The sequence below is a fragment of the Cryptomeria japonica genome, chromosome 4 (genome assembly GCF_030272615.1).
Source record: "Cryptomeria japonica chromosome 4, Sugi_1.0, whole genome shotgun sequence".
In the NCBI taxonomy this organism is placed as follows: domain Eukaryota; kingdom Viridiplantae; phylum Streptophyta; class Pinopsida; order Cupressales; family Cupressaceae; genus Cryptomeria; species Cryptomeria japonica.
In genome coordinates this window covers 295,487,428-295,490,989 of record NC_081408.1, presented here as the reverse complement: position 1 = coordinate 295,490,989, position 3,562 = coordinate 295,487,428, and the positions used below count along the sequence as shown (strand labels likewise).

Genomic DNA, 3,562 nt, shown 5'->3' with positions numbered 1-3,562 from the left:
CTTCAGATCTTTGGGGGGTTCCTTCTTTTGGCCTCGATTCCTCTTTGTTCATTGTATCTAAGCAAGGATATAGAGTTTTCTTCCTAGTTCTTTCCCTATTGAGCTCTTGAATCAGTTTTCTTATTAATATATATATTTTAGTGGCTTGCCACTTTTGTTTACAAAACAAAATATGATATATTTTTCAATTATAATTAAATTATACAGTTTTAAAATGCTTTCTTTTTTATTCTTTACATCAAACACTAAACTTCACCTATACAATTTTAAACTATCAAATGACTCTTTGATGTACCCATTGCACACCAATGTGCAATTGCTAGTAATAAATTCAATATGATCTCGCATCAAGAATCAAAGTAACAAAATGCAGAAACCTCTTTACTAAAACGAATGCAATGCCAGCCGAAGTGACCTCAGTGAATTATTGTGGAAAAAAAAATGTAAAAGAACAACTGGTAAACTAGATCAGGCTTAAAGTTACTACTTAGATGGTCGAGTCAATGTGGGTCCCATTTAACTTGCCTTTCCCTATGCATTTTTTTAACCCAACTTAATTCTCTATTTCTGTACATGTCATCATTACAATTTACCTTTTTTGTTCTCATTTTTCGTAGCAATTTACATGTATCTGAGATTTTACCTTTAATCCCACATTCATTATTTAAATGGTTGGGGTGATTGCAACGCTTTATACTAACCACCTCTGTAGCAACTTTTGGTGATATCATAGAGGTTTCTATTGCTTCTCAAAAAAAAAATTGAAGAATTTTTATATTTATTTATCATATTCTTACATATTAATTACTATTTTTTTTATTACAAGTTTTCATTTTAAAAACTTTTATTATTTGTTAATATTTAGAATTTAATTGTTTTCAATTGATTATTATTTGTATTTGATATCTACTAATAAGTAATAAATAATATTAAATTATATATTTAATATTTTTTATTGATTTTATTTAAAATACAATAAGTAATGTTAAATTATACAACCACTAGACTTATAGAATCCACGGGAGGTGGTTAAGCCATGTCACAAACTTGAGTGTTATACTATACAACACAAGGAGACCAAGGGCACACACCTTGCAACAATCCCCCCAACACAAGCAAGGGGTTTATGACCTAGGCTTTGATACCACTTGTTAGAAGTACGGTTGTCATTGCACCAAATGATCAACCTATTAATGCCCAATACAACGACTAGACTTTTATAATCCATAGGAGGCAGTTAAGCTATGTCACAAACCCAAGCGTCGCACTGCACAATGCAAGGATACGAAGGGCACACACCTTGCAATAGATATATGTTATGATAAAATGATATTATATTCCTCTCAGTGAAAGTGATCATTTGATAAATCTCCTAATGATATTTCATATTTTTAAATGGTTGAGTGAATCTTAAAATAAAATATAGCATGTAAGTCAACATAAATGTGCACTAGGTAAGCTCACAATGATGAGTGGGAGGGTGATGTCAAAATTTAAAATGAATTATGGATGACCTATAGTAGATTTTATTCAAAACAGGGTAAAGTCGTGAGATAAACTTACAAAAGAATATGCCACTTGTAGACTTCTTATTACACAACTGAAAATCTCCTAAAATTGTGCCAAAGAAATGTGGAAAAGGGCAATCGATATATCATCAATTTTTTCTCCACTTTGATGTGCATACAAACTTCTATGATGATGGATGTCAAATTAAACAAGATATTAACAAAGAAATTATTTAAACAAATTTTTAAATACTAAAAGGATATAGATTTACTTAAAATGGATAGTTCACCATTATATTCTCCTTCAAAAAATAACTCCAAAAAAAATGCAAAATTGAAAAAAGTATGTAATGAACATTTATCAAACATTTAAAATAAATATGGGGACTTAATTTCTAGCAAATATAAATTGAAATAGGAGAGAGGTTTGGTACCACCCTTGAGATGAGTTAGAAAAAGCTTGTATGGATTGTTTCTCATTCTTAAGTGGATGGTAATCTCTCTTGAAATATTATGCAAGCTAGTTAATTAGGTTTTAAAGATAAATTTGATTTAACAAAAGATATCTTCATATTTTTCAAACTTATAATAAGTCCACCTCAAATATCATAAACATGCATATATGATGCTTAATTTCTTACAATATTTCACTATTTAATTATCTTATCTAAAATCAATAAATTCTAACTATTGGTGTTGGAAATAAGCCACACCCGGACCGATGATGGACTGGTTCAAGAGGGGCCAGTAGCTCAGTGGTAGAGCACTCCATCAGTGTATGGAAGGTCCTAGGTTCAAGTCCTAGCTGGTCCATGTCTCAACATGGTATCAGAGCCAGGTCCAGGCTAGGAGCCCCAAGCACACGAGAGGTGTGGCTTAAGGGGGGGTGTTGGTGTTGGAAATAAGCCACACCCGGACCGATGATGGACTGGTCCAAGAGGGGCCAGTAGCTCAGTGGTAGAGCACTCCAGCAGCGTATGGAAGGTCCTAGGTTCGAGTCCTAGTTGGTCCATGTCTCAACATGGTATCAGAGTCAGGTCCAGGCTAGGAGCCCCAAGCACACGAGAGGTGTGGCTTAAGGGGGGGTGTTGGTGTTGGAAATAAGCCACACCCGGACCGATGATGGACTGGTCCAAGAGGGGCGAGTAGCTCAGTGGTAGAGCACTCCAACAGCATATGGAAGGTCCTAGGTTCAAGTCCTAGCTGGCCCATGTCTCAACACTAACCAAATATTAAATTTTGCATAGGTTTGATAGAGCTTCCTTAGATTTGTTCCTTCACAAAATATTTTTTTATAAAATAATTTTACTCTAAAAAATATAGGGGAAGAGCACCAATAGATAACATAGTTCTAATAACCGTCACCTTATTGTCATGTTGACCTCCCAGTAGTCGTCATAGTGAAAAAAACATTAATAAATTTGTTTTGTACCAATAGCCGATCATTTTTTGTAATTAATTGGTCCATTTGTGCACCACTATTGGAACATTTGTCCCATTTGTGCACCACTATTGGGACATTTGTCAACAAGTACTAGTGATTTTGAGTTGACGGTTACTAGAACATCTTTAGTTAGGTATGAGGCAACACTTTGAAATGAGTGTGCATCATTACTACCCAGAAGCCAGATCAACATCTATAAACAGTGAAGTCGCATACGAAAACAACTTAAAACAAAAATCAAAATTCAATATACCGTTTAAGATTTGTGAGTGCACAAAATTAGCTATGACGACGAACCTATTGATCTTGATAGATTTACTAGAATGGACTTTAGATGAGTGCCGACACCTATGTGAAGCGCATACGCGTGCATGTCTTATGTCCACTGCTGTTTTAGACTTAACTGCAGCTCTAAAAACTAAAGTGCCGCCACCGTTGTGAAGCCTATACGCGTGCATGTCTTCCTCACACAATCGTTTGGAAATTTTATATATATCCACTCCCAAGAGGCAGCTTATTTCATTTTTTTTATTTTTTTTGTTGCAGCATCTGAGATTAGGGAAGCAAAGAAAAGCTCTTTCAGACCAAGAACAACAGAGTGGCGTTAAAA

General features: G+C 34.5%; 1 non-coding gene across 1 annotated transcript; it reads left to right on the top strand.

Annotated features, from left to right (window-relative positions):
- The first annotated feature begins 2,249 nt into the window (after positions 1 to 2,249).
- Positions 2,250 to 2,321, top strand: TRNAT-AGU (transfer RNA threonine (anticodon AGU)). The gene has a single exon. It is a non-coding gene; the product is annotated as a tRNA-Thr (tRNA).
- Positions 2,322 to 3,562: the final 1,241 nt, after the last annotated feature.